A 13,022-nucleotide genomic window follows, 5' to 3' on the forward strand; every position below is an offset into this window, starting at 1 on the left:
CAAGACAGGATTGTTCAGATGAGCTGTGCCTGGAAAACACGTTAAGCAGTACGGATACCCAGAGAATCATTCCTGTTGGTTCATAATGGTCTCTTCCCACAGAGAATGTATTATGAGTAACCGTAACTTTAATTTCGGTTCAGCTTTTTCTTGAATGTAATCGTATTGGCGTGTCATATTCAGAGTGGGTAATCTTTTTATCATAAATTTTATTTGAATTTTCATAAACAAGTAGAACAAGTTAATCATAACAGAAGTCTAACTACATTGGGTCAATCACAAAAAGTTCAATCTAGTCTTGGGAGGGATGCCCAATACCCAAAATTTCCATCCTAATGACAGTTATATCAAAGATATCATATAGCTTAGTGGTGTACTAGTACAAGTGTATCTCAGCTTTTTATGTCAATCACTGAACATGTGAGTATTATCGGCACTGTCTTGGTCACACCTCCAACAGCTGTTGTCCTGTGCCAACTCCAGCCTTTTGCATACAAGGGTGTAGGGTACCACCTGGATATGACCTTTAGTTGTTGATGGTCATGTTTTGGCCACCACTTGACCTTATCTGTAGCTTTCTATACCTGGACCCATTGTCCTTTTGATAACTTAATATTCTCTTACCTCTTTTGTCTTCTGATTATGTTTTAACGCCTCCTCCAACCTCGTTCTATCATGTTTGATATACTTTCCAAGAAAGAGTGGTTTTGCCTTTTTCAAGGAGAAAAAAATGTTTGATACTAAACATGCCTAATCTACCCATATGTAAACCACTCCTGTTTCCTGAAGATCAGAGATCAGCCAAATTCCTCACTGATTTGAATGGGTGCAGGAGTTAAGAGCAGGATCTTTGCATAAATCCCATTGGCCTTAACTGTGTGATTTTTTTTTTTTTTTTATTATTGAGACTGTCCTCACCATGCTATTTCATGATGTTGCCAGATTATATAAGTGGGTCCTCTGTCCCATGCTAAGCCACTCACTTTCAGGTTCTCCCCATAAATACTTTTTATCCACGGTTGTGGTAAACTGCTACTAAGCTGTGAGGGGATATTCATCGTTTACATCCATCCCAGTAATGCCATCTGTAAACCAAATGAGGTAGTAAAGTTGGAAGTCTAGCGGATAGCTTGTGTGTGGAACCCCAGGTACCCCCCCCCCCCAAAAAAAAAAAAACTTGGATATGTGGGCTATTCACTCTGAAATTATTCCTTAACCACCTAACATACTGTTATCAGCCCTTTCCTATAACCAAAGCAATACTGGGTGAGCACATCGGATCAGTATGATCCTAATGGGTATTGTATGTGTGGGAGGATCACTACTTGAGTTGCTCTGGCCTAACCAGTAATGGTCTGAAAATTGTCCAATTTGGGCAGGAGGTTCTGTACTTTAACCACCAACTTGTTTATGCTGAGCTCTATTGTTTTGTAAAAAATTGCCCCTAATCTCAGCCCAAGATATGTAGCCTCATGGAATACTGGAATGGAATGGTTGTCTAGATTGAACTTTATTAGAAATGATGTGGCGAAATTGCATTCACATCATGCTGCCTTCCCAAAGCACTGAAAGATGTCCAATACCTTTCCCAGACTCCCTGATAAGTTTGTATTCGTTAGTGCACAGTTCTGTGCAAACATAAGGAAGGTATTTGCAGACCCATCCAGTGAGGATTGGGTTTTTAATGTTGATTTCTCCTGAAAAGCCAATTCCTCCATAACTAGCAGGAAAAGACCTAGAGAGAGAGAGGATGACCCTGTCTTGTGCTCCATCCTACTGTTCCTCTGGGCATTTTTTTTTAATCCAGTTTAAGATGCCTGCTCCCCACACTCTGCATGAGTACCTTAAAAAAGGAACTCTCAATGAACTGTGTCAAACAAATATCTTGATGTCAGAGGACAACTCCTGCTTTTGACTCTTGGCCCTTGTGTTTGTGTAAGCAAGTAATTCCCACTAATTGTCCACACTCTCTCTTCTTTTACAAAGCTATGCTGACTTATAAAGATTAATATTGAGAGTATATTTTCCAGTCTTACAGTTCATGTCCTTGTGAAGACCTTCTTGCTCATCTTCCTCATTAACTTGGAACGGAAGACCCTACATCGTGTATTCCTTCCTTTTTTTACTTTGAGATGACTGTAATCATTGCTTGGTTTTGGCCCAAAGCATACTGTGAGATAAATCTTTGGATTTAAACACAGTAGCTAGGAATTTGTCCCAACTGTTCTCCTCCCTCCCCTTACAAAATTGCATTGAAGTCCTCTATCCCTGGGGTTTTTTTGGTGTTGATTTTTGCCCCAATGCAGGAGTCACATCTTTGAGGGTAAAAAGGTAATCTAACATAAATTGTTCATTATAACTGAGTGGACATGACTGTGGTCTTGAGAAATCCTAATCTGGAGTAAGTTTTAAAGATACAGAACTATATAGAGAGTTGTAGAAGTGTAGGAAAGTCTCTCTCTCTCTCTCTCTCTCTCTCTCTCACATGCTATTTTCCTTTGTGATCATGATTTCCTCGTCTGATTTATTATTGATACAGAGAGTTGGTCCGCACAGTTTTTCAAGAACCAAGCTATACATCTGTGGGGCCCCCTATCTCTTCAGCCATGAAAACTATCCTTTGCACTGGAGCTCGGCCTCCACTTCTGTTAGCTTGAGTAAATTGATATTTCTATCAAACACTATTTCTAGGTCCCAAAACATGAGTCAGCCATTTAGAAACTGCCTTCTATGACCAGTTATCTTTGTATATTTGTCAATTACTGAATTTTTCTGTAATAGAATATCTCTCTCATATTTTTGTATGATTCCATCTAAACACATGATGCCCCCCCCCCCCCCCCCATAGTCGCTTACAGCCTTTCTACCATGTCCTATTCATTACAGGGCCAGGGATTATTCTTGTGTATTACATCAGAGATTATTGGCCTAGACTTTTCTTTGTCTTTTTTAGAGTCTCGTTTGAAATGTGACCACCCATAACTCCTCACCTTTTGCCTTTTATATATCCATATTGATCAACAGTGTAATGGGTGCATGATCTGAGACTAGATTACAGCACTAGCCATGAAATTTATGATTTTTTTTCAGAAAAGACCAGTCTATTTTGCTGTACTTTGGGTGAGATTTATTGAGATTTATTGAGAAGATTGGGACACTCTTCTGGTTGAGTCCCGCCACAAGTCTACACACCCTTCACTGATATCCAGGACTTCAGCATCACCTAGCATTTTTTTCCTGATATAATCTTTTTGTTCTTTAAACTCGCCCACTAACTTACTAAATTTGGAGGGGTTCCACAAGTCTTGTATTTTCAGAAAATCTGCAAAGAAGCTTTTGTCATCCGAGTTGGGCACATTTGTTTCCTATCATCCACTCCTCCTTGTTAACAGATCCTTCCCAAATCAGCCGTGTATCAGTACCACTACTCCTGATTTGTGTAGTTTCCATAAAATCACTAGAAGTGCAGAGAACTCCTATTGCCCCTACCAGTTTGTAATCGGCTGCCACTTCTTGATATTGTGTAGACTTGAAATTTAATGAGAGAGACCAATACATTTATCTCCTGTAAACAACCTGAGCCCTTTCCCTTTCAGTTCTTTTGAAGAACCTTGGTCGTGCATATAGTATGAGAACTTCCTCTTACATGTCAAGAAAGAGAACTTTTACATTAATGCTGACTAGCTGTGCTGGAGTGGTTCCTTCCTGTGGATGCTATTCTGCTGGGATGCTTTCCCCAGGAAAGGAGAATAGTCCAGGGACTTCCCTGAGTTAGAAAGTAGTATAGCTGATGCTGTCAGTTTTCATTCATTCCGCATCATTTAGGTTCGGATCTAACCTGACCACTTTCTGAGGGTGTTTTCAGGCCTCAACATTTTTACATTAAACCAACGTCAGCAACAAAACCAAGGTCAAAAACAACTTCTGTGTCTAAAAAACCAACGCATGAGCCACGTGCTCAGGCTCCTATGCCTAAAAAACAGATGATCAAAATGGCTGAGGGTTTAACTGCCTTGATCAGGGGTCACCCCCCCCCCCCCCCCTCTGCTAAGAGGCCTAGGCAAAGCACTGATTATGAATCTTCAGATCAGGTTTCCATTTCTTCTGATCAGGAATTTTCTATTCCACCCTATGAGGATTCTGATGCAGAGGAATACATCCTATCTGCATCTCCTCCTGAGGATTACTCTTTTGGAGAGACTTTGTATACTTTAAGGGAAATCCGCAGAACAAGGGAGAGCGGATTCTGCATTCATTGAATGTACACAGACAACTAAGTTTCTACTTAAACAGGACAAAATCTCTAAGAAAGTCTGAGCAACTACTGGTAACATTTGCTGCAGGATCAGAGGGGAAGGCTATATCAAAGCAGACTATTTCTAAATGGATTTGTTTTTGCTATTTGCACCACGGTAAACCTGTGCCTAAGGGGATCAAATCCCATTCCACCAGGGCTGCCTCTACTTCAGCAGCTTTTCTCAGAGGGGTCCCAACCAAAGACATTCTAGAAGCTGCTACTTGGAGCTCTGTTCATACATTCAGAAAGCATTATTTACCTCATCTCTAAATCCAGGGCAAGCTTTGCCATTGCAGTCCTGCAGGGCTTTATAGCTGCTCCTAATGCTGTTTAGTTCCATCCTGCCATCCATAGCTTTGGGATTCTACCCAAATGTAATGACTGCATGACTGCAGCAGTGAAACACAAAGGGCATAGTACAGGTGTTCATCGTGCATACAGCTGCAGTCATAACAGATGGGTTATCCTGCCGTCAGGCGGGTCCTCGGTCGGCCGAATTCCAAAGTCCAGGTCCGGCGTCGGTTGTCGTCGCTTCTTCCCTGACGCCATTTTCTTCAGTCTTTCTTGCCACGCGGTGCCCGAAGCAGAAGCAGTTCACAAGTGCCGGTCGGCCAGCTCCTGAGATTTACGAAAAATATTTCAGCCGAAGTCCTCTTGAAAGCTAAGTACCCCGTTGGGGAAACTTTTCTTGCCTCAGACCGATGTCAGACAAAGTTAATAATTGCATTTCATGTGGGAAGCAAATACCGCAGAAGGATTTCCATTCCTTCTGCATTCCTTGCTTAGGCCCAGACCACGACGTCTCGGCCTGTCATTTTTGTTCTAGATTCAACAAACGCACTATTAAGCGTCGGGCGGAGTTCGCCCAATACTATTTTGGTAAAAAGTTTAATTACATTATGTCGTCGGATACTCCGACTCCAGTTTTGAGTAAAGGACGCAAAGATAAGGACCAACATACGAGGTTCGCGACTTCTACCGACACCACGCTAAAGCCGGCTACAGGTGCTCCGGTTCTCAGTGAGGCGCCTATGCAGCCCCTGAGTACCGATGATGCTTCTTTAGCGGTGTCTTCTGTGCCCGAGGTCGCAGGCTCCTCGGCTCCCACTCTGACTACAGATACCGACGCCACTGTTGGTGGGGAAACTCCGAGTTTAGACAGGCCTGCCACCTCTCAAGGTGTCTTCAGGCCTTCCTCTTTTTCCATTAAGGCTTTCACAAAATCTAAAGCAGCCATGAAAACTAAAGGACAAGCTCCACAGAGCCCCTCTCAAGGCCCCATGCCTAAAAACACAGATGCTCAAAATGGCTGAGGATTTGATCACTCTTTTATCAGGGGTTCTCAACCCCCCTCGGACAAAAGGCCCAGATTGGAGGAAGACTACCCTTCCTCAGACCAAGCCTCTATTACCTCAGAACATTCTGAGGAGCAGGAATATTCATATTCCCCTTTTGAAGATTCTGATGCTGAGGAGTCCATTCCCTCAGTCCCCCCCCCCCCCGAGGACTATTCTTTTGGGGAAACCTTACATACTTTGAGGTAACACTTTCACTGGGAAGGTCAAGATTACTCAGATTCCAAGAAAAGGCTCAGTGATTTTCTCTTGCTTCCTCTGCACAGGCCTCTGGCTATCCCTCCTGTCTTGGATATATTAGATGATGTGTATACAGAAGCCAGCCTCAACCCAGATTCTTTACCTCCAGCTCCTGTTAAACCTGACAGGTATTACCGGGTTCCTGATTCACACCAATTCCTGTACAAAAGCCATGCTGCTGACCCAGAAACTATTTCACAGGGTCCCAAGGGAATGAAGGCCTCTACTGCCAAAAACCCATTACCTTCAGAGAGAGATTCCAGAGCTTTAGAAAGGTGGGGGAAAAAGGTATACACCTCGGCCACTTTAACCATGAGGGCATTAAACTGTCAGTTCCATATGTTAAAGTATCAACAGTTTTTTTATCTCAGTTGAAAAGCAAAATGACACAACCTGAGCGACCAGATGTAAAGGAGTTGCAGGATTTGTTGCATAGTGCAGAGCAAGTGGGTAAACATACCTCGCAATGTGGTTTTGATGCTTTAGAGGCCTCATGTAGAGCTGCTGTTACAGGGTCTGTCATGCGTAGACATGCTTGGCTCAAAGAGCAAACCTTACCAGATCATGTCAAAGCTAAATTACTAGATGCACCTCTTCAAAAAGATGTATAGTTTGGTGTTAAAGCTGAGGAGGTACTAAAGAAAATGGAGGAAAAGGCAAGATCAATGCAAACAGTGAAAGATTTCTTACAGGTACAACCTCCACATTTCAGCAGAAACTGGCCTTCAAAAAAATGGTCCTTTCCAGCCACGGACAGACCTCAAAGAGGTAGATACAGGCACCCGAAGGGTAGAGGGCAATCTCAAGGATCATTTAGAGCCAGACAATGGCAAGCACCTACACCAAGAGGTGGAGAAGATGGGTCACAGTCATTCAGAAAGCAGACACAATGACTTTCCCCTCTGCATGCCAAGCAAAGCTTTAATGGCAGCACCTTTAGGCAGAAAACTGGCTTTATTTTCAAAAAATTGGCATATTGTGACAAAAGACAAATGGATTTTGGACATTATAGACAGAGGCTACAGATTCCACTTTCACACCCTTCCAAAAATGAGAGGCATGCCAAACCTGCCACAAAATCAAAAGGGCAGAGGCATAAAAACAAATTTCAGCTCTCATGGACATGAAAGCTATTCAAGAGGTACCTGTAAAAGAACAGGGTCAAGGTTTATATTCCAGACTATTCCTGGTACCAAGGAAGGACAAAGATTGGAGACCTATTCTGGACCTATCCATCCTAAACACATATTTACTCGTACCAAAGTTTAAGATGCGCACATTACAGCAGCTTCTTCCCATGCTGGGCAAGGAGTCTTGGCTGGTAACATTGGACCTCAAGGAGGCATACCTGCATGTCCCTATCAGACAAGATTGCAGAAGATACCTCAGATTTCTTGCAGGTTCAACCCATTATCAATTCTCTGCATTGCCCTTTGGCTTATCTACTGCGCCCAGAGTGTTCACGAAATGCCTGGCATCAGTAATTGCCTTCTGCAGACTTCAAGGGATACACATATACCCATATCTGGACGACTGCCTGATCCAAGCGGACAGCAAGCACATACTTCTGAAACACCTGGCGTTTGTAATAAAGTTGTTGAACTTTCTGGGATACACATTCAACAAAAAGAAATCAAAACTAATACTCTTTCAAACAATAATTTTCCTGGGTGCCAGCTTGAATACAAACACCCAGATGGCCTACCTCACGCCAGAGAAGCAAGGGCAACTATCTCAATACTTCAGAAAAGTGGCAACCTTCACCAGGCTGACTGCAAGGAAAATCCTGCAGGCTCTGGGATTCATGGCATCTTGCATCCTGCTGATCCCATGTGCAAAGCTACATATGAGGAAACTTCAATGGTACCTAAAAAAACTTATGGTCTCAACACAGCCACAGTTTGGAAACCATTATACCACTCATTCCATGTCTTCAAAAGGAATTTCTGTGGTGGGCTCAAGCATGCCAAAGAAACACAGGTCTCCCCTTCTGCATGCCTCAAGCAAATCAAATCATCACAACAGACGCCTCGGACTACGCTTGGGGGGTGCACATGTCAGATCAGTGCATTCAGGGCAAATGGTCCCAAAAGGAAAAGCACCTACACATCAATCAAAAGGAAATGCTAGCAGTACAAAATGCTATTATGGCCTTCAAAGACCTACTGCATCCAGGCCAGCTATTGATAAGGACAGACAACACCACAGTGATGTGGTACATAAACAAACAGGGAGGAACTCATTCATACCCCCTGTGCAGACTAGCCATGTCCCTTTGGAACACTGCTCTGGAATTGCAAATCCAACTTCAAGCACAATTCCTGCCAGTGAAGGAAAACATGCTGGCAGACAACCTAAGCAGAAATATGACAGATCCTCACGAATGGAAGTTGCATCCTCAAGTTTTCGCAAAGATAATTCAGGCATGGGGACGGCCAGACATAGATCTCTTTGCTACCCACAAAAATTACCAACTGAAAAAATTTTGCTCAAGGACCTATCATCCACAGGCCTGGAAAGTGGACGCACTTTCCTTCAATTGGACAACATTGACAGTCTATGCCTTTCCACCTCTTCCTCTGCTGCCCAAAGTTCTATTAAAAGCCAGAGCAGAGAGGCCAAAGATGTTTCTCATTGCTCCAGACTGGCCAAGACAACACTGGTATCCACTCCTGAAGAGCCTGACGCATTCCCCACCATGGATCCTGCCTCTAGTGCCTCTTCTGTTGACCCAGCAGTTTCAAAACTCTTCACAGTCAACTGAAAACCCTCAATCTAGCCGCATGGAGGATTCCTTGATTTCCCAACAGACTCTCCTCTCCCAGGAGGTGCAGGATATCATCTTGGAGGCCAGAAGACCTTCTACTAGAAAAGCCTACTCCGCCAAATGGAAACGGTTTTGTGCCTGGAATCAGAAAAAGGGCCAGAATCCTTGGGTACTACATTTACCTCAAATATTACAGTACCTAGCTGAGATGTTAAACAGTGGACTTTCCTTCTACTCCATCAAGATCCATGCTTCAGCCATTTCTGCACACTACAACACTGATTCTCCTTTATTCTCTCATCCTCTCTTAAGACAGTTCCTCAGAGGGGCTAATAATATAAAACCCCCAAGGAAACCACCAGTACCTGCTTGGGACCTCAACTTCATTTTAGAAAAACTGACCCTGCCTCCATTTGAGCCAGCTGCTTCAACAGAACTGCAATATTTGTCATGGAAAACAGCCTTCCTTCTGGCTATCACCTCAGCACGCAGGGTTTCGGAACTACAAGCCCTCATGGCTGCGCAACCTTTCATCATTTTCCATCAGGACAGAGTTTCCTTGCGAACCAACCCTTCCTTTATGCCAAAGGTAGTATCCAGTGTAGCCTTGAATCAGACTATCCACTTATCTACCTTTTATCCTAACCCACAAAACAAAGGGGAAAGACTACTACATTCCTTGGACATTCACAGACAACTTTGTTATTATTTGGACAGAACAAAGCCATTCAGAAAATCAGAGCAACTCTGTGTCCTATGCTACAGGTGCTCAAGGAAAGGCTATTTCCAAACAGACAATCTCAAAATGTATAGCCCACTGCATACGCTTTTGTTACTCATTTCATGGAAAAACTGTACCTACAAGCATCAGATCTCACTCCACAAGGGCCACAGCTACCTCTGCAGCTTTCCTCAGGGGGGTTCCTACCAAGGATATTTTGGACGCAGCTACTTGGAGTTCTGTGCACACTTTCTCCAAACACTATCACCTTCCACTATACTCTAAATCTAGAGCGGGCTTTGCCACAGCAGTCTTACAGGGCATCCTTGTTCCTCCTAGTTCCACTTAGTGCCTGCCACCCCTTTTTAGCTTTGGGATTTAACCCATCTGTTATGACTGCAGCTGTATGCACGATGAACATAGTACAGTTTTGTACCTGCCATAAATGTAGATGTTCGAGTGCTAATACAGCTGCAGTCCAGGTTTCCCTCCCTCCATCCCCACTTGGGACAGGCCTAATGACAAACACCTCCTCATATAACCTGATTGGGGTATTCTTTTATGGTGTATTTGCTGACACACTACTGTTTTTTGATTATATTGCATTGCATTATAACATAAGTTTATGTTTTGCCTTCCTTCTGGGGGCACCTGACATCTGGGGCAAGAAAAACTGAAGAAAATGGCGTCGGCTGGTTCTTTTATACCCCTGCCGCACTGACGTCAGGGAAGAAGCGACGACAACCGACGCCAGACCTAGACTTTGGAATTCGGCCGACCGAGGACCCGCCTGACGGCAGGATAACCCATCTGTTATGACTGCAACTATATTAGCACTCTAACATCTACATTTATGGTAGGTACAAAACTGTACTTTGTGTACACTTACCATAAATGTAGATGTTCAAGTGTATTCACTGTTGCAGTCCGGGTTACCCACCCGCCATCCCCCATTCTATACCTTTTCTTTCCTTCACTATACTCAAAAGCCTTTGTTGTGTATTTGCTTTAAGTTGAAGGTAAATTTTATGTTTCTAAGGTGCATTTATATATTTACAGTTTATTTATATATATTTTTGCTCCCTATTTGGGGGGGTGGGGGCACCTGATATCTGGGGCAAGAAAAACTGATTAAAATGGCGTCGGCTGCATGTTTTACCCCAGACGACCTGTCGTCATGGAAGAGAAGACGGCAACCGATGCAGGACCCAAGACTTTGTTATTCAGGCCGACTGAGGGTAACCTGCCAGCAGATTACCCAAATGTAATGACTGCAACAGTGAATACACTCTAACATCTACATTTATGGTAAGTGTACACAACTGTACTTTTCTGTCGACACAGATTCAGATGGAATTTCTCTTGGCTCCTACCCCTTCGGGTGCAGCGACCTTTACTAGTGCTACTCCACCCACCTTGGCTCCTTCTCTGTTCTGAGCTTTGGTTTAGGAGTCCTCAGATCATAGTCTTCCGTAACCAGATGTATCAGATCCAAAGGTTGTTGTATCTTCTGCTCCGATACATTCTCTGAGTGCACTAGCTCTGAGTGTGCCTGAGCGGAATGACACACTGAGCCATAGCGTCATTGCTTGATCCAAGGTGTTAGTCAACTCTGAAGGTATCTGAGCAGTCTTTGCCCCTCAGAGTCTCTGCATTGGACAGCTGAGCTCTGATCTCTGCTTTGAGTGGGTGCCTTTGGGTCAGAGGGAGCCTACTGTCCAGAAGCACATCTTCTCTGCTCCATCAACATCCTTCTTCCTGGAGCACTCTGCCTTTGTGGTTGTGGAGGGAGTATTCTCTGCTTCTGGAAGATCAACAGCTGCATCCTACCCCCCCCCCCCCTCTTCAGATCTTTCTTCTAGATCCCATATGTCTTTGTGCCTTGAGCCTCAACACTCTTCTCCACACAGACAGCCAGCCCAAAGTCTCCAGGCTGCCCAGCAGAGTATACTTGTGTCTTTAGATACTTTTCCGGAACATCCTACTGACTAAGTCCCTAGGAAGAGAAGATGCAAGAGGAGGCACTTAAACTCTCCAAGTGTCATTCACAGAAAATACCAATTTTGATAAGGAGGGAAGGGTCTCCAAGATCACCATCTGATGATGTCTCCTTTTTAGACATCCTGGAGATCCTCAAGCAAAAGGGTGATTGGTCTACTGATAACCCTTCCCAAGAGGAATCTGTATTCCTGGAAGCCTTTGGGTCTTGTCCAGCTACCTCCTGGGTGAGACTGCCCACTGATGAGCTCATTGATTTGATCTCTAGGTGGGTGTGGAAGGAACCTGATGCTGTTGAGACAATCCCAAAGTGACCAGACAGGAGCCTGGCACCAGCAAAAGGAAGAGAGTTTTGGACCAAAGACAAGCCAGTCGATGTTGTGTTTTGTAGTAGTGGCCACAAAGAAAAAACTTGTGGAACAGACCCACTAACGGGGGGAGTCCAGGGCATTGGACAGAGTTTGGAATCATGTATATGCTTCAGTGATCTTTGCACTCGGGTCGCTGAATTATTTGGCACATTTCACCAGCCTTCAGAGGAACTTGATTAAAGAACTTTTCAAGTGCCTTTCTGGGACTTGAACTTCTGAGGCACAGAGCACTCTTGCTTTACAGTTGGCTGCCCTACAGTCTGTCACGAATTTGTCTAGGAGGCTCATTTCACATGCAGCTGAAGGTACCTGAAGTGCGGCGGGTTCACTTTTATCCATTAGGAGACATTTCTGGATGCACCTGTGGGATTTCACTGAGCCCTTCAAGTTTTCCTTCGTTAATGCATGCTTTGATGAAAGTTCTTTGGCCCTAAAGTTAGATGCACTCTTCAGGTGTGAGCAAAATGGTAAGACCCAAAGAACCTTCTAAGGAATCAACGAAGTGGTCGAAAAATGTGGCTCAAGGTCCTTTCCATAATCCATGTGGGGATAGTTTCCCCATAGGCAGCCGGGGGAGCTCTTAATGGAGGACACTGCCCACTGGGCAGAGGAGGCCTGCAGAACTAGGGGTCCAGAGTTTCCTTCTTTGACAGACACTACCAGTGCTCCTGAAAAGAGATCCGATTTGTCCATCTCTGGAGGCAGCCGGACATTACAAAAGATACATGGGTACAGAGAATTCTTTCCAGAGGTTATATTATTCCCTTTTCCCTACCCCCTCCTTCAACAGCAAACACAATCCCCAGTGTTCTACCCAGTCAGAGGAAAGCAACAGCTTTGGAAATAAAGCTGTTAGAAAAATTCATCCAGAGGTCCCCCCAGACCATATAGAGTCCAGAGCTTACTCGGGATTATTTTTAGTGCAGAAAACAGGAAACTGGAGAACAATTTTTGGATTTCAGCAGTCTGAACAAATTGGTTCAGTATACAAAGTTCCGGATGGTGTCAGTTCAGTCCATTTTGCCTTCCTGGACAAGGATGACTAGATGTGCTGAGTAGATCTTCAGGATGCATACTATCACATAAAAATGAACAGGTAATCCAGGAGGTACCTGCGCTTCCGCCTAGGAGCCAGTCATTACCAATTTAGAGTGCTGCCCTTTGGCCTCACCACAGCCCTCAGGGTGTTCACCAAATGGATGGCAGTAGTAGTAGCTCATTTGAGACTGCAAAGATTCTGGGTCCTTCTGTACTTGGACAACTGATTTATAAC

At 44.1% G+C, this 13,022-nt stretch overlaps 1 protein-coding gene across 1 annotated transcript in view; it reads left to right on the forward strand.

Annotated features, from left to right (window-relative positions):
- The window catches only part of LOC122814351 (discoidin, CUB and LCCL domain-containing protein 1-like), a 1,191,124-nt gene that overhangs the window by 114,809 nt on the left and 1,063,293 nt on the right, over window positions 1-13,022 (forward strand). The gene's annotated exons all lie outside the window — the stretch shown is intronic.

This window comes from Protopterus annectens, chromosome 1.part1, assembly GCF_019279795.1.
Source record: "Protopterus annectens isolate FY-2018-M chromosome 1.part1, PAN1.0, whole genome shotgun sequence".
NCBI lineage: Eukaryota > Metazoa > Chordata > Ceratodontiformes > Protopteridae > Protopterus > Protopterus annectens.